General features: G+C 43.9%; 1 protein-coding gene across 38 annotated transcripts in view; it reads left to right on the top strand.

The window, feature by feature from the left end:
* The window catches only part of CELF2 (CUGBP Elav-like family member 2), a 1,172,172-nt gene that overhangs the window by 931,431 nt on the left and 222,066 nt on the right, over window positions 1-18,675 (top strand). The gene's annotated exons all lie outside the window — the stretch shown is intronic.

Raw genomic sequence — 18,675 nt, 5'->3', positions numbered from 1 at the left:
TGTGACTACTGGAGGGAATGTGATTTGCATATAATATTCTTCTGTCCAGCATACAGGAAAGCAAGAAACTACTGGCTTGTCCCAATACTGAGAAATCTGGGCTTTAGGCGCTATTATCCTGCTTACAGGATCCTGAAAAGCGATCTGTCTGCCCCAATTGTTTTTGCGTTGGCAAAATTTTTAACTTCAATGTGGCGCAGACGCACCCAGTGTATTAAATTATTGAACGAATGATGGTTTTACAAATTGTTAAATTATCTGCAAATTATACTGTATTCCAATGCTATGAATTTTTTTACGCTGTAATTCTTTTATGGTCCAAGTGACCGAAATAAAGAACAATTGAATTGAAATGGTGGACATAAGCAGGTAAATGGTAGAATGAAAGGATGAATGGATAGATTGATGGATGAGACAAGAGATATCTTCTGGGGAAGGTCATGATGAGTTGCTTCATTTGCTTGGTGCCATAAGAGCTTTGGTGCGACGTAGGGATATTTTCAGTTTCTTCCTACTCGCGTGCTCAAAAATATACAGTATTGTTATGTTATGTTATGTTAAGTTAATTTATTATGCGCACAGCTACTCCAGCCAAGGAGCGTCCCGGCGCTAAGACAAGGAGGAACACAACACAGCAAAACAATGACGCCCAAGATAAACAGCTAAAACAAAAAAGTCTTAATCGCTCTACGGAAAGAAAGCAGATCGTCTAACTGTCGGATTTCAACTGGGAGGGTGTTCCAAATTAGTGCAGCTTTCACGCTGAAGGAACGACCCCCCATCCGACAGAGTCTAAATCTGGGGACCACAGCAAGAGCCTGGCCCTGAGATCGGAGGCTACGAGTGGGAACATAAAAGGAGATAAGATCGGACAAGATTTCAGGGCCAATACCTCCTAGTATCTTAAAAGCCAAGCAGAGGACCTTGAAAAGAATACGCTTCCTTACAGGGAGCCAATGCAAGGATCGAAGGACATTCGCCACCGGGCAAAATCTGGGCAGGCCAACAATGGCTCTAGCCGCAGCATTTTGAACCCGCTGTAGGCGAGTTAACTCAGCCTGATTCGCCCCAACCAGAAGAGAGCTAGCGTAGTCCAGGTGAGAGATGATAGTAGCCTGGACTACAAGCTGTCTGGTAGGGGCATCGAAGTATTTGAGGACTGGTCTAAGACCTCTTAATAGGCCGAAACAACCGGCTGCTGTTTTTTTAGTATGTCCTGTGAAACAAAGGCCGGCGTCCAACCAGACCCCCAGATTTTTCACCTCCGACACAGGGGTCTGAGTGGGGCCCAGCTCAGAAGGCCACCACTGATCACCCCAAAGCTCCACTCCCTTCCCAACAACCATCACCTCTGTTTTTGTGGCATTAAGCTGGAGACGGTTTTCTGTCAACCAGCAAGCCACCGCCTTCAGTCCGGACTGAAACCTAGGGGCGTCTAGATGGACATCTCCGCTAAGAGTAACCGCCAGCTGAGTGTCATCGGCATATGAGACCAAAGTAAGGCCCCACTGCCTCGCGACATCAGCCAGCGGTCTCACGTAAAGGTTGAACAACGTGGGGCTAAGCGAAGACCCTTGCGGAACCCCCATGGCCAGAGGCTGAAAACTGGACGAGAAGGGAGGAATGGCCACACAGAAGGAGCGATTGTCCAGGAAGGAGCGGAACCACTGCAACGCCAGACCCCGGACACCAATCTCCTCTAGCCGATGCAGGAGGATGCCATGGGATACAGTGTCGAAGGCGGCGCTGAGATCTAACAATATCAGCGCCGCCGTCTGACCCGCATCCAACCTAGCACGCAGATATTCCACCATTGCGAGGAGAGCGGTCTCCGTGCTGTGACCAGCACGAAAACCGTTCTGTGTGGGATCAAGGGCATTGGTTCGGGCTAGATGTTCCGACAGGGCCAGATTGACATGGGCCTCTGTCAACTTTGCCGGCCACGGTAGCAGCGAGATGGGACGGAAGCTTTCAGGCTTAGACGGGTCTAAGGAGGGTTTTTTAATAATCGGAGACACTACCGCCTGCTTCCATTTAGTTGGAACTACCCCCGACTCCAGGGAGAGGTTGACAAGGGAGCGCACTGCAGGGCGCCCCAGAAAAGTCTGGTCTCGAAAGAGAGCAGGCTTTACCGGATCAGATGGAGATCCTGATTTAACTTGCAAAGCAAGTTTGTCAAACCCATCAGAGGTGAGGGGGGGAAATGAAGGCAGGATGAGCTGACATGATGTCTCGATGGAACTTTCCAGCGGAGCCCCAATACTAGGGAAGGCCCGATAGATGGCTTGGACCTTTCCCAGGAAATAAGAGGCTAGGGCTTCACAATGGGAGACCGAGCTCTCGGCTAAAGGAATAGTCCGCTTGGCCATAAGATCTTTAACCGCTTTAAAGATAGCCTTCGACGGGTTGATGCTGTTCCGAAATTCTTCAGCATATTGTGCCAAACATCAATTAACAGTATGACATTAAGAAGGTGCAACTATTGCAAAAAAGGAAATGTTAACATATTATTGCATTTCTCTTTCATTTTGTGTAATGAGTTAACCTGCTTTGTTTATATAATCACATTTCTCATGTGCTTTGGTATATGCTGCAACTAATATAGAAGTTGTTGAGTATCATCATGGCTTGGCCTTAGCCCCGCCCCTAGCCCCGCCCCCTCACTATACCTCTAGCTCATTTTAATGAGTACCTGCACTTATTTTTTCCCATTTAAAGCACTGAGCAGGCAGGAGCACAAATAAAGCAGTACAACATGGAATAAAAAAAACTCACCTTTGCATCAACGATGGCAAAATGTTGCAAAATGCCTTTTGGCAAATGGCAGTAAGGGTCACGTGGGGCACAGATCTCGACATCACGCTGAACGTGAAGAAGGAACCCAGGCACTTTAGCCCATGCAATCATCTTGAGGTCAACAGTGGACTTCTCTGTACGTTACAACTTGCCCTTTACTTCTCATGTCATATTTATGAGTTGGAAAGCATGGGGGGTACAAGAGAAACAATTGGCCTTCGGCTCGAATGTCTCGAGCTGTATCAGACGGATGGAGGGAGAAAAGCCAAGAGTGATCCACGTTGAGATGCCAGGCGCGTGCAGCGCGGCACCTGTTCTGCCTGAGAATATGCTTACAAAGGAGAGCCTCGTTCACAGAGAGGATGCGTCGGAGCCTGCTCGCGTTTAGCTTCCGGCTCCGCGAGCCGCTGGATCTGCTCAGAATTCCAACGCTAGCTGCGCGTGCGGGGTGGTGGAGGGGGGAGTGACGTGGAATCTTCAATTCAAAACATGATGGCGCTGCTGATGTCCTGAGTGCTGACAGGGCCTGAACGGAATACATGCATGACGAATAAAGGCTGGAATTGTCAGGTTCTTAGGTGAGCTGTTCTGAAGTGTGTATTAGTTGGGGGTGTAGACGTCTCACTGTTGGGTGGCAGCAGCTTTGAAGCATCACCATGAGCCCCTGCACTCCTGTAGGCCATGGCCATGGCTCCGATGTTGGCAGCGAGTGATGCACAGCACTCACCGCTGTGGAATGGGCACACCGCTGCTTTCTCAAGCTGGCGCTTCAGTCAGAGTGGCCGGCTCGTTTCTGTGGGAAACGCTCTGCAGGATTATCCCGCCCAGCCTTCGGACCTGCAGAGAGTGGAAGAAAGAATCCAAGAATAAATATGCTTCATAGAACCCTGCAGTCAGTACTTCATTTGTGAAAAAAATAAGTGCTAGGGCCCTTGTCCGGAGTCCACTGCAGCTTGCACTGCCCATTACCTCTGCCAGCACTGCCACTGACTGTACAAACACAACTACTAAACATCACACTTCTCCAAGTGTGACCATGCAGAATATTCCAGGCCCCAAAAGCTACATGAATGGCTTGGGAGGCAGGTATTAGTCATTTTTTATGTGTCTTTAATTAACAAACAACTGTTCTTGTGCTCACGTAGACAAACAATGCCACCATGTGGCAAGACTATCATAAGTGCCAGTGCTGGCCACAAAGTGCCTGCTGAGCACCAGGAACCACCATCTCAAATTAAGCACTGACTGTGCTATAGAAAAAGGTCCCAACGCATAAGGAGCACTCATAATAATATCACTTAAAGTATGCCTGTACTCACTATTAAAGTTAGTCAAGATAAATCTGTACTCTGTATTAACATTTCTACAGGTACAGCCCTATCTTATGTTGATATTACCGCAGACAGGTCTGCACCCTATTTTAACACTACTATGCATATACCTGTACCTCCAATAATCAGGTACATCAAAACCCTAGGTTAACATTACTGCAGGGAGAGCTGCACCATATTTTAACAGTGTTACATGTACATTTGTACTGCATGCAAGTTTGTAATTTATATTAACATTGCTACAGGTACACTATGTTAAGAAGGCCTAGGTAGAATTTCAATTATGCTGTGCTGGAGTAATCAGAGTAATTTCGTTAAATTCTTTCATTACTCCTTGGAGCGGAATTACCGATAGTAACACAATAAAGACCGTCCACATTGTTGAAAGTAGGGGGGAAACATCCTACTGCAAGAGCACATTTAGTGAGCACGAGCATCCACTCGCTATTCATAATCTTTTGAATTTCCAGCTATTTCTTAATGCAAACTGCATACTCTCAACCATTTTTAATGTAAGGATTAATTTGGGCTAAGAAAATAGCACTAAATGCTGGGAGTACGTTGGGGAGAATGTCCTACCATAAGTGCCCATTTAGCAAGTGGTTGCTTGTGCTTGCTATTCATGTTCTCTTGCATTTAGCCATATTTCTTAGCGCAAAATGCATCCTCACATCCATTTTGGGTGTGAGGGGGAATTTTTTCACTAAGAAAATAGCGCTTAATGCAGATTTACTGTTCAAACGTAATTCAACTCAATTTTGTGGATTTTTTAGGTACTTCCCTGTGATTATGCTCTACGGAATTACCTGTGTTATGCTCACCGCTAATCTTAACATTACCGCAGCCAGGGCTGTAACCTATTTTAACTTTATTTCATTTATGTCTATGCTCCATGTTAATATTTCTACAGGTACGATTGTACCTGTGCCAAATCCTGGAGCCATCCAATCCCTGTGGATTGTGGCTGTGCATAGGAACCCGAACCATCGGTAATTGTTTTCTGCAGTGCTAAAATGACACACAAACCTAAATCATAAAAAGGAAAGAAATTGGGTAGCTTTTTAATATAGCAACTGCACTTGCTAAACACAAACTGACGGGGCCACTCTGCAATCTAGGTGAGGTGCCCTGAGGCACTCATTACTCTCAGAAATTCGCGGGCCTTGAGCTGAATTGCGGCCCCGTGAAGGGCTTGTCCTCCGCCCGCTCTGCCCTCCCCGTGCCACAGGGGTTGCCTGTGTTGCGCCCCCGAGCGGCTGAAACAAAGGTGCATTACCCCGTGAGTAGTCATTCAGTATTTTGACTATCTTCGAGAGTCCTTGGTCTTTGACTGCTCTACTCTCTTGTAAAGTCTTGCTGCTTTTAGATTATGATTTTATGGTGAGCTTTTGCTTCAGATTAATAAAGATGAAAATGTGATCTCCCAATAAAAATGCTAAATTTAAAAATGTTCTCTGACGTTATAGTGAAATCTCTAAATAAGTGGCTGTGCATGAGTGTAATCTTAGGAAAGGAACAAATAAATTGTGTTTTCTCCTGCATGCTACGGTGGATGTTTTTCCAATTTTGTTTACGACGTCATTGACCCTAGATGGTATGAGGAGAAAAGTGAAACACCTTAAGGTTTCTCTTTTCTTCCGGTCTCAACACTTGTAATATGAAGCTATTATCATTCCCAAATCTCTGTCAGAGAAGCCAGGAGCAGGGGAGCTCATTGATAACATAATTGTTTATGTTATTTCGCTGTCTTTGTGCTGCTTTAGTGATGACGTCATCAGATATGCGACAGTATGTGCGGAACAGCAGCTTTCAGTTTAGTGATCGCACAGCATCTTCATTTCAAAATCACGAGGCTGTAAGAAGTCAATCCCCTTCTTCCAACAATACCTCAAAATATCACTTTATAGAAGCCATCCTTCGGAAACTGCAAAATTATGGGAGGATGAAAAGTCATCCAGGCTTGAGATTATTGCTGTGGCTTTCATGATCCTCTTTATTCAGTGGTTATCTGGTCACTGTTTGCTGGGCTCCTTATGCATGTATGATTTAGAAACCCAGCCTGCATAGGTAGCCTAGATCCCCTTCCCAACTTTCACTGCTTTTGCAGGCGTCTATGACTGCATATGCATGAATAATCAATACTGCAAACAATTCAATGTATTCCTCATGCTGCAATGGGTCTGGTTTGCTTTTAAAAATCTGCAAGTAGCTAAATGAATAAAACTATAACCAGGGGCACTGGAATTATGCAATTGTGCGGTTTGTTGCAACATTGTTCGCATATTTGGATTTGCTGCATTTGCCTCATAATCCATCATCTACTGCATAATATGCAGATCTTAACTAAAAAAGCTTCTAGCTCAAACGGTTCAAAAGCTACAAAAACCGCAGCAACACGTTTTGCTGCATAGTGGGAGGCTCTTGCATAGGTTGAATGAGCAATTTGCTTATTGCTATTTTGGAGTGTTATAGTGGTACCAATGAGGTGTAACCAATGCCCACAGAGTGTTCACAAGTGTAAAAAGAACAAAAAGAAATAAGTAATAATGTCACAAAATGTGCCGCATTACATCACATACTTCGGCTTTACTTGCCTCATTAATTACTCAGCCCTGCCGCATAATTTGGCTTTCTCATGCCACATATATAGTGGCCCTGACTATAACCCTTTGTCAGATTGAGTCTGCTTTACAAATCACAGCTACATGTTCAATAGTGCGTATTTTTACTCCAGTAGCCTGAAAAATTAGCCTTTCCAACATACTGAGGCTGCAACAATAACAACAAATTTAAGCATGCCTATAAGGCGATGTAAAATTCATACATTCTGAATGGCTGCTAGTTGGTGAACATCTACCATACCTCTGCACAGGGCGCTCTCTCTCTCTCTTTAAGTCGTAGGTGCATATTTTCAGGAGCAGGGCTTCTTCCAGGTGCTGACAGTGATTATGTAGGAAGGCAGGTTTCCGGTTATTGAAACTAGTATTCTCTCCTTCCAGAGTTCTAAGAGCATTCCTAGTTCTCCTGGCTGGCTTCTAGTCACGGTGCTGATAGGGAGGAGGAGTTAGTTGCGTGGAGGAGTTAGTCGCGTGGCCTCTATACTCTGGGAGTGGCCTGCTGTACACACTGAGAAATAACTTCTCCAGCCCATACTGTAACCGGGGTCTGAACTCATATGCCAGGCAAACTGTAGCCTAAAGGTCAATGGAATGTTTGGGTTCTTCAGGGTGATGAGTAGGACCCTTGTATTTGCTTTAGGGTCCTTTGACCCCATCCACTTGTCAACACCGACCTACACTCGATAATACGGGATAATGCTGCCCAATAACAATAAAATGAACAGAACACAATTTTTCTTGGCAATGACTGGTTTTGTCATTCAGCGTTAATCAGAATGGCTATGCCCCAAAGTTGTGGTACTTGATAAATACATTCAAGATTTTAGCACAAAATCCGCACAGATGACCAGACACAGAACTTTTTCCACATCCTTTGTATGAATGAAGTGTACTCCGTGCTAGCTTCAGACGCCCCCTCGGTGAACCCTTTATCTCCGAAAATGTAATCATTTCATACTGGATTCAGCATTTCCCAGCGCACATACCTGTAACAGCTGTGTCTTGGAGAGATTTGAGATAATCCGGCTGGATTTGTTCCTACTGTTCCAAATCGAATTCCTAATTTGAAGTGAAAGCTTTCTTCGTGTATCTTACCCTGGAAGAGATTGGTAAATATATGTGCTCTAAGGCAGGGTTATGGTGAAGACAGTAGTCATCTTGATCAGAGGTAGAAGCCTATTCACAGTAAAAAAAGAAAACTCTGGGTTTTCAACGTGAGCAGGCCCCCCATGATTACTTGATTCACATTTCTTCTCCGTTGCTGTGGTTTCTTTAATGAGTGTCTTAACATTCCAGTTGTGCTGGGCCTTTTCATGGTCTGCAGCGGCCAGTGTGGCCACTCTGTCATTTTCCAGGTGGGCTGGGCCATTGGAGTAATGTGCCATTTGACAACAAAAAATGCATCAATTTGGCCCCACTTCTTTACCATGAAAAGGCAAATTATGCAGCATAAAGCAGAACATTTTGTTGCAGTATTATATCATTATTTTGTCATTTTTACACAAATGAACGCTATCTGGTTAAAGGTTTCAGTATTAAATTAACACCTAAATACAGCATTTAGCAACTGGAGGTGAAAAGTTTATCTTTGCAGAGGAATTCTGTTGCACAGCAACACGCACAGCTGCATTTTTTGTCATTTTTGATCCATTTGAGCTTGAAATATTTCATTTTCTTAAAATATACAAATTATTGAGAAGATGGTTGATTAGGAGGCAAGTGCAGAAGACCCGTAATTAAGTGTAAATGACACAAACGCATATTTTCAGATGCCCCAGCTGCAAGCTAGAGGGCAGCTTTCAGAGCTGGTTGAGCTACCATGAACCAGCCATGCTCTCCTCTCCATTCTGAGGTCTTTGATGTGAGCATTTCTGCCAGTCTTACTCTGATTTCGAGTAATGTTTTGGTTCTCTCTCTCCTTCTCTTACTGGTTCTCTGGAAAGCTATTGGTTAGGCTCGGTTTACTTTAAACACACTGAGCTCTGAACCCAACCAATAAATTCCACATGTAGTTTTGGTCAGGCGCCCTTTAATATAATCCGAAGTATTTTTTGATGGTTTAATGTCACTCAGACACAATGCTCCAGCCCAGCACTTCGTTTTCAAAAACCATCACAACTAGTTGTTTACTTTAGTTGATGAGAAACAGGATAGCCTCTCCCAGAATGCATTTCGTTTTAGCTTAAGGTGAGAATTGGAGTGTTGTCCTCTGTAACATGCAGGCTTTTGGTAACCACTGAATTGTCATTATGGATGAGTATTAGTCGGTATTTTGAAATCCTTGACATGCAGCTATTTAAAGTTTGATCAGTTCTTTAAAAACGAATTCGATAAGTTGTGAGTTGGTTACGTAGATCAACCCACTAACACATAAGCGAGATACATAGTATATACTTCATTTACTATCCCGAAACGGGGCGGATGGCATCCCCAGGTAGGTCTAGGTTTAACAGAAGCTGTCAATACAAATTTGGTATTCAGATAGTGCGGTGCTGTTTGTACTAGCTGAGAGGCAGATCACATGTAGGCTCCCAGCATTCTGAGCAGGTAAACCACGAGGTATTCAAGTTTCAGGATGTGGCGCTGGCTCAGAGAACGAGCCACGAGCTATATACGGCATTTGTTGATGTGAGAACGTCAACACCCAGCCTGGGCTTCTACTTTTGTTTGCATTTTTATAAAAGACGAGCTTTTGTTCATAGCATTCTAGCCACTTTTCCAGCCTGGTTAAATTATCGTGTTATAGTCTCCTGGCCAACAATTCTCTTTCTACATTTATCTCGCCATCTAATGGCTAGTTCTCGTATTGCGGACTCCTGTATGATCTCAAACTATATTAGCCACCACTTTAGCTGCGGCAAATCGAATGCCTCCCCGTTCAGTGCCTTGAAGAGCACCTACCTTGACACTTTTCCATGTGAAGTTGCTATAGTGAACTCCTGTTCCTTAGCGTGAAAACAATCTGTCTGTCTGTCTGTCTTGATCAAATATCTACTTGTCCAAGGGACAGGATGCTTGAGAAATCTCATTTGTCATTTGAGTTATCATCAGTGATGTAATTTAAAATGCCACGAGTGATATAATATGTGAGATCATAGGCATAGACGAGGTGCAAACTATAGTATGCTCATTTAACAATAACTAGTGCATTTCAGTGGTAGTCAGTTTTTTATACATTAGTTTTTGTTTTATTTCAACACCTAACTATAATGTCATTTAACTTTTGTTTCATTGAATTTCTAGGGACTTTTATAATGTTAGGTAGGATCTTCTACCGTACTTAACTATGTCACTTTAATATTTGTTTCAGTGAATTTCTGTTTAAAAAAAAATCATATTCACCCGACTCGCCCACTAAGCACAGCTTTTGGTTGTGGGCAGCGGTGGGTCGCCCAACTCTGCAGACGCCCATCCCTTGCTGTGCATGCCTTTGGCTGTGCGCTACATGAGGTTGGCCACAGTGCCTGGCCTGTGGCCCGCTCATCCACAGGCGTCCAATCGTAGCCATGTTCAGCCTTTGGTTGTGCTTGTCAAAGGATTATCAGCAGTGCCTGGTCTTTGGACAGGCCCTGCCAAATTCTCTGTGGGAACCCAATCCCCAACTGTGTAAGGTCTTGGTTTGTGTGCGGCATGGGGTTGGCTGGTGGTCCTTGCCTGCGGCCAGGCCCTCTAGCCAAGTCTCTGCAGGTAGACAACCTTGCCACACATGGCCTTCAGTGGTGTTCATCTTAGGGGGATTCACCACAGGAAATGCTTGCAGCCAGGCTCTGCACCCAACCACACACAGTTAGCCAACCTTGCAGACCCCCACTCCAAATTTTTCATATATATATATATATATATATATATATATATATATATATATATATATATATATATATATATATTCTTTTTTTTTTTTTTTTTTTTTCCTGGTACCAAATCACCCCAGCGGTACCACCTCACAAGTGTCACCTACATAGTTCTTCAGGACCAGGCAAGCTTCACTTACAGGAGCTTGTGCCGTTTCACAGTTCAATAGGGAGTGCTGCTCATGCTGTGCTCCTGCAGGATTCCCATGATTCCTCACTAGAAGCCTCCACCAGGTGCCGCATGAGTATCGCAGTACCCACAGCATACATTTTCTTTTCTGTTTGGCTTCTGAGGGGTTTCCACAAGTGCCAGGATGTCGGAGCAACCCAACCCTGCTCCCTTATATTGTTTAAAAATAACTTCAGGACACAGAGATAGAGTCCCTATTTCCTTTAATTGTGGCCACAACATTTTTCGTGAAGTTGCGGTCAGCCAATCAGATTGGTCCCTCGTTTATGTCAAGGGCGATGGGAGAAAAAGCTGATGACTAATGAAAGGCCCTTATTTTTTAAATTTACAGTTCCTCTGGACTCGTGTTGGATTAACCGTCCACATACCACTTTAATTTAAAATCCCTTCATAACCTCTCGAAACACCTATTTAAACACAACTTTCTCGAAAATGACTGTATAGATTTACCCCAAATTAGGAAAAGCACGCTTTGTGAGTAAAGTTCTAACTTGTTGCCAAATTTATGGATTTGTTGATCAATCAGCATAAGATTTTCCATGAAGGAACCAAGTGAGATTACTCAATCAATAAATCAAGGATTCAGAAAGCACGGCAAATCACCATGACGATCTCAAGGCACTGGAGTTGATAGCTGCATTGTGGTGATCTGTTGATTTGAACAGCCAGGTCTTGAGTCCTTTCCTGAATTGCCAGAGGAATGAGATGGCCCTGAGGTTCAGGGGAAGGTCTTTCCAAGCTTAGGCAGCCAAGTGTGAGAAGGAGCATGCTCTGCTGTTGCCTTGGTAGATCCAGGGGGTGTCGGCGAGGAAGAGGGAGGCGGATCGTAGGTCTCTGGTCGGTTGGTGGAAGGTTATGCATTTGTTGATGTATGTTGGTCCTTTGTTGAACAGGGCTTTGTATACGTGGGTCAGCATCTTGAACTGGCATCTCTTCTGGATCATGAGCCAGTGTAGCTTCTTGTGGTGGGATGTGATGTGGGTCCGTCTTGGGAGGTCGAGGATAAGTGTTGCAGCTGAGTTTTGTATTGTCTGTCGTCTCTTTAAGAGGCATGCAGGGATTCTACATAGAGTGTGATCTCGTAGTCCAGCCTGCTGGTTATGAGGGCCTGCATGACGATTCTTCTGGTGTTGACTGGGAGCCACCTGAAGATCTTGTGAAGCATGTGTAGATTGTGGAAGCAGGCAGCTGAGACTGCATTTATCAGTTTCTTCATAGATAGTTTGCTGTCCAAGATGGTGCTGAGATTGCAGGCGTGTTCTGTTCGGGTGGGGGATGGACCGAGTTCAGCAGGCCACCATGCGTCATTCCATGGCAAGGTGTTGTTCCCAAAGATGGGGACTTCCATCTTGCCGTGGAGCATGAGGCAGTTGTCCTTCATCCAATCAACAGCGATCATGATACATGTGTGGAAGTTGACTCTGGTGGTGGAGGGTTCTTCTGACAGCGAGAGGATGAGCTGGTTGTCGTCAGCGTAGAAGATGATGTTGAGTCCGTGACATCTGATGGTGCTGGCCAGAGGGGTCATGTGCGGTGTTGAAGATGGTGGGCCGATGATGATCCTTGGGGGGGGGGGGGGGGGAGGGGGGTTGCCACAGATTATCTTCTTGTGTTCCAAGGTGAACGATGGGAGACGGATTCTTAGGGTTCTTCCAGTGAGGTATGAGGCGGTCCATATGAGGGCCACTCCCTGCATTCAGATGTGGTGGAGTCTGTTGATCAAGATGTGATGGGAGATGGTGTCTATTGCAGCTGACAGGTCCATGAGAATGAGGGCTGCTGTTTCGCCACAGTCCAGAAGGGCCCTGATGTCGTCGCTGGCTGTGATCAGGGCTGTCTCAGTGCTGTGGTTAGCTCAGAATCCGGATTGAGGGGGTCCAGAAGGTTATGTTCCAAGTGTCTGGTGAATTGTTGATTGATTGCCTTTTAGGGAACTTTCACTGGAAAGGGGATCACGAAAATGTGCCAGTAGTTCTTCAGTTCTACCTGGTAAAAGGATGGTTTCTTCAAGAGGGACCTCACTTTAGCATGTTTTAAGTCTTCAGGGAAGGAGGCCAAGATGATCGAGGTGTTTAGGACTTTCTTGAGCTCGTTGCCAATCATCTTTTGTTTGGAAGGTTTTGTGTAGATTTGTCAAACGATGCCAAAGAACCGAGCCTCTGGCTAAATGTTTACTTGAAATCACCGTTCCATTCAGTCTTTGAAAAGATGACACCGCACACTCAGGGTGTACCTCCAATGTGATTTATTGATGACTCATTGAGTGAGTCATCAACAAATCATATTAGAGGTACATATTGAGTGTACGGAGTTATCTTTTTGAAGACTGAATGGAACAGTCTTTTTGAATGTACACGCACACCTATATATGTGTGTGTATATATATATATATATATATATATATATATATATTACCTACTGGCGGTCGCCAGTAGGTAGTTATAGTTAGGACCCTGTTTCCATAGGAAAACCGCAACATTCTATTTTGAATAACTTTGGCGCCGGTCGACGAATCCTCGCGAAATTTTCAAAATAGGTGGGGCGCTGCGCTCCGCTCCTACCCTGAAAGTCTCGGGGGGATTTGTCAAGCGGGGGCTGAGATAAAAGGGGGGTCCCAAAACGCGTTTTTCCCATGCATTTTTCCATAGGACCTTTAGACACAGCTACAGCCCGAACGGCTGAACAGAGTTCCTTGAAATTTGGCAGAGAGGTAGTCTACAGGTCAAGGAAGTGCCTTTTGTAGGTTTGGTGTAAATCTGTTCAGTAGATTCTGAGAAAATAGCCTTTAAATCAATATATATATCTGAGCCAGCTTACGGTGCGCTTACGGTGCGCTTACCGTACGCGTACGGTGACGTGCGCGAGCGCGATTCTGATTGGCTGTTCGATCTAAGTAAACATTCGAATCGGTCGAAACCAGGAAGCGGCGGCCGCCATTTTCTCTCTCGCACTCTGAGGGGGGCAGCATAAACAAAGTCAAAAAACATCTAAAGGGGTAGTATATTTAGTTCTTAACCACCCAGCATCGATATAGGTGTCCCCCAACAACCCCCAAGGCCAAAAAAACTATTTTAATTTTTTTCGAAAAATCGCCGATTACGCTTACCGTACGCGTACGGTTAAAATTATTAAAAAAAAAAAATTATCCATACTTTCCCCACCCCGTGTGCAAATGGTGCCCGAAGGGCACCATTTGTGCATGGCATATATAAATCAAGGAAACTAAAAATGAATACCTTTCACAACGAAGCACATAATATGTCCCCCATGTGCGCACGGTGCGCGAAGCGCATCGTGCGTACATGGCCCATCCCGCGTAACGTGGGCACGCGGTGGGCGTAGCGCACCGCGTGACCACCGTGCGTGCACGGCACTAACTGCGTAAAGTGGGCGCGCGGTACGCGAAGCGCACCGTGCGCGCACGGAACGAACTGCGTTAACTGGGCGCGCACGCCACGAATGGCGTAAAGTAACTTAGCATTTAAAAAACCGTACAAATTCACTGAATAAAACATAGGTTTCATACACGTTATAGTTAGCTGTACATTTCACTCGTAAAAAACCAATGAAATTCCCCCGTTATAGTTAGTGCAGGCAACTATAACTCACGCGACCGCAATCCTCTGCTGATGACATATGTGTCTTTATGAAAAAAAAATATTTGTAATATATGTATAGCTAAAATTTAATGGAAGAAGACATGGGCAAATAAGTGTCTAAATACAGTATTAGCATCAGCAGAGGATTGCGGTCGCGTGAGTTATAGTTGCCTGCACTAACTATAACGGGGGAATTTCATTGGTTTTTTACGAGTGAAATGTACAGCTAACTATAACTTGTGTGAAACCTATGGTTTTTTCAGTGAATATATATATATACGTGTGTGTGTATATATGTGTATCTATCTACATATACATATATATATAGCTATATATATATATATATTCACTGAAAAAACCATAGGTTTCACACATGTTATAGTTAGCGGAAATTTTACTGATAAAAAACCAGTGAAATTCCCCCGTTATAGTTAGTGCAGGCAACTATAACTCACGCGACCGCAATCCTCTGCTGATGCTAATACTGTATTTAGACACTTATTTGCCCATGTCTTCTTCCATACATTTTTAGCTATACATATATTACAAATATTTTTTTTTCATAAAGACACATATGTCATCAGCAGAAGATTGCGGTCGCGTGAGTTATAGTTGCCTGCACTAACTATAACGGGGGAATTTCACTGGTTTTTTATCAGTAAAATTTCCGCTAACTATAACATGTGTGAAACCTATGGTTTTTTCAGTGAATTTGCAAGGTTTTTTAAATGCTAATTCCTAACTATAACGTGTGTGAAACCTATGGTTTTTTCAGTGAATTTGTACGGTTTTTTAAATGCTAAGTTACTTTACGCCATTCGTGGCGTGCGCGCCCACTTAACGCAGTTCGTTCCGTGCGCGCACGGTGCGCTTCGCGCACCGTGCGTGCACAGTAAGCACGCGGTGCTTACTGTGCTTACGGTGCTTATAAGCCATGCACAAATGGTGCCCTTCGGGCACCATTTGCACACGGGGTGGAGAGAGTGTGGATAATTTTTTCTTTTATTATTTTTGTTAAAAATATTGTGGGTTTTCACACCTCTGATAAGCACTGCACATTTTGTGGCCTGCGGCCACCAAAAGCACAGGGGGTGGGGGGAGTGTGGATAGTGGTTTGTTTTTTTACATTTTTTACCGTACGCGTACGGTAAGCGTAATCGGCGAAATTGGCGAAAAAATAAAAATGGCATTTTTGGCCTTGGGGGGTCTTGGGGGACTCCCTCATCATGGCTATGTGTGTGTGAGCTGTCAAAACAGCTCCTTTACATGTGTATTGGTTTTATTTAACAACCTAACTCTCAGTGCGAGAGAGAAAATGGCGGCCGCCGCTTCCTGGTTTCGGCCGATTCGAATGTTTACTAAGATCTAAGAGCCAATCAGAATCGCGCTCGCGCACGCCACCGTACGCGTACGGTAAGCTTACGGTAAGCGTACCGTAAGCTGGCTCAGATATATATATTGATTTAAAGGCTATTTTCTCAGAATCTACTGAACAGATTTACACCAAACCTACAAAAGGCACTTCCTTGACCTGAGGACTACCTCTCTGCCAAATTTCAAGTAATTCTGTTCAGCCGTTCGGGCTGTAGCCCTGTCTAAAGGTCCTATGGAAAAATGCATGGGAAAAACGCGTTTTGGGACCCCCCTTTTATCTCTGCCCCCGCTTGACGAATCCTCCCGAGACTTTCAGGGTAGGAGCGGAGCGTAGCGCCCCACCTATTTTGAGAAATTCGCGAGGATTCGTCGACCGGCGCCAAAGTTATTCAAAATAGAATGTTGCGGATTTCCTATGGAAAAGGGGTCCTAACTATAACTACCTACTGGCGACCGCCAGTAGGTAATATATATATATATATATATATATATATGGAATACTGAACCTTTACATACACTGGAAGAGCCCATGAATCACCTGTGGTGCTCATCTCAATGGTCCTTGCTGGCTGTATTGCGAGTACACCTACTAGTTGAATGCATGATAATAGTTCAACAGAACATCATCCGGTTTTTGTAATCATGGTTACCGGTGAGATCATGAAGAATTTGATACCTGACATGACTTTACTTATTCCTCATGATGTATGAATCGCTTCACCACCGAATTAAATGAGCGGATTTTGCATTTTTAATTTTACTTTTGGACAATTGACTTGAAGGGCTTTTCTCAATGGCTACAATTTGCTTGTACTTTATGAAAACACTCCATTTAGATTAAAGTATTACCATTGTTATTTTACAAAGTGTGTTTTTAAGTGGCAACTATCTAGAGATTTTGTGAAAGGCTTGCAAGTGTGAATTGTGTGCTAATAGTTGGAGTTTTCATGTTCGAAAACCTGAATAATGTTGATCCCAAGTGTCGAAGAGCTTTTGGGCAATGCTTCACGTAGGCTGCTGTTAGATATTTTAGGTCCAGAAGTCTCAGAAACAGGAAGTTAGAGACATCAACAGACTGCAGTGTGTTCCGAGTAGGTCTTCCATTGGGTTTATTTTCCTGAATCTTCTCGCTATAACGCATATCCAGACTGACGCCTGTGGTAATCTCCCGTGTGTAGTAGGACTTTCCTGTCAGACACGAACAGGAAGGCAGGAGGAACCTATCATGCATTTCTAACTTCTGACACCTGTTGTCGTGTAAGCCATTTACTTCAAACATTTTTGAATGACTTCCACGTTTTCAATATCGGAGTTTATGACTTCCAGTCACAAAAAGCCCATTACAGATACGTTCAGGATGGCCTAAGAGAGAGGAAGTGAAGTCAGAGACCTGTTTCGGGGCATGGGCTGCAGCAGAAGCTGAATAATCTCTTGGTTGTTATCCTTGCCCAGTTTAAGGGTACATTGTAGATGTAATTCTGCTAGGCACAGACATTGGATAAGTTCCTTTGACCTGGATTGTCAAAAGGAATGGGGAGAGCGCACAACCAGATAAAAGGGTTATACTAGCATACCCCGTCATGCCTTAGTTATATGGTTAATATCTTAACTTAGGACCTTAAAGAAAGATTGTAGGACTTTTAAAGTCATAGTGGTGTAATTCCTTGAGGGAATATAGAGTAATTTACGAAATGTTCCTCTCCAAGCCCTATGAAACGTGGAAGACTAGAACATGTTGTGCAGAGGTAGCCACCTATCTATGCGGGATCCCTCAGGGCCATTGTTTTTATTTAATTTTGTTATCGCTAGTGTGGTTCGAAAAGACAGGCTAAAAGTGTTTTTGCCTTTGAACATGCTTTTTTCCTGAGACCCAAGGTCCATTATCCTACACGTTTCAAGAGACATAACAATTTGCATCAAGTGTCATAGTGGGTGCTGCACCAGCAGGATTAACCCACCTTTATAGTACTTTAAAAAAAAATTTTTTAGTGCTAAACAATGTAAATAGACTGTCGATTCAAATCTCTTGAAACTTGATTGCAAAAATGAATGAGGACAGTTAAGGTACTTTCAACATTCAGAACAAAAACACTAGAGTTCCCTTCTAAAACAAGACATCGATGTGTTTGACTGTTAAGCACAAAGACCGATTTATTTAAGAAGGAACCATAATTGGAAGAGTAATCCAGCAAGACAGATGGCTTTATCTGACCCTCCCCGTGCCTTATGACCCATATCACTCCACAGAACTTGGCATGACATGATGTGTATTGTACACAACCCATGGGCCACAGCCGCTTGATGTTTGAACTACCACGTTGTTTCACAGGAATGCGAATCTAAGAGTCACAGCACACATGCATCCTACTTTAGGATTACAGTATTCCAAAACTTCGACCAGCAACTCCTGCTGTGAAATTTCCACCCATAATAGTGTGCTTCAAAGTAATGTATGTTCCATTTGACTCTGTGTCAAATGTTAATAGCGACTCCTGAGACATGCAGGAATCCGAGCTGGACACCTGAGATATTGATGATCCAGCATCTTTTCCACTTCAACCTTGCAATTAGTGATAACACGCATAGGAACACCCTACAAGTGACATTGCCCATTATGCAACTGAATGAGATGGAACAGTTTAATGAATTGTATCCTGCACACAGAACACAAACTGCCTTATATGGCACACCACCAAAGGCAATGGGAAAGGGGCACAAGGTATGCATGGCATCACAAGAGCCCAGTGGCGCTAAATTTGACTAAAACCATTTAGAAAAAGTATTCCAGCACAGCGACAAAATTAGCATCATCGTGCACCAACAAATGAAAGCAGGTGCATGTGCAAAATACAGTGCATTCCCTTAAATAAGTGAACAGTTCCCCAGGACTAATGCGATCACTCTGTACACCTCAGG

Source organism: Triturus cristatus, chromosome 4_1, assembly GCF_964204655.1.
Source record: "Triturus cristatus chromosome 4_1, aTriCri1.1, whole genome shotgun sequence".
Lineage (NCBI taxonomy): Eukaryota > Metazoa > Chordata > Amphibia > Caudata > Salamandridae > Triturus > Triturus cristatus.
Note: the sequence above shows the minus strand (reverse complement) of the source record. Positions and strands in the feature narration are given on the sequence as shown.